Here is a 487-nt window from a genome sequence, read left to right as displayed (position 1 = left end):
TGAATATGGTCATGTCAAGGAAAAATGTACTAAGATGAATTCAGAAAAATGCAGCGAATGCAGTCAAACCGGACATTGGTTTACTGCATGTAAAAGCACCACTAAAAATCTTAAACTGCGGAGGCGATCATAGAATGCTCTCTGGAAGTTGCCCGATAAGAAGGAAAGAAATAACAAAGGTTGAAGCAAAGAAGCAAGAAAAGCAAACACAGAAAGAGAGTAGACTGCTGAGTGAAGCGGTCAAAAACACGACAAAAGCAGCTGCCAAGGTCGAGAAAACGATCGAGAAGACAGCCAAAGCCACAGCCGAAATAACAAAAACGGCTATCAAGGAAACATAACCACTGATCATGCAACTGCCATGTAAAGACACTGATGCATGCGCACCTGGCCAACCTTGCACAACTTGGCTGCTTTGCCGAACAAGCAAAGCTAGCCTTGAAACGGAACAACCTCCCAGAAATGGACCTTCCTAACGACGTGAACT

The sequence above is a fragment of the Penaeus japonicus genome, unplaced genomic scaffold, assembly GCF_977035675.1.
Source record: "Penaeus japonicus unplaced genomic scaffold, GWHDUDI00000001_assembly GWHDUDI00000033, whole genome shotgun sequence".
Lineage (NCBI taxonomy): Eukaryota > Metazoa > Arthropoda > Malacostraca > Decapoda > Penaeidae > Penaeus > Penaeus japonicus.
The sequence above is the reverse complement of the archived record's forward strand: the minus strand, read 5'-3'. Positions refer to the sequence as shown.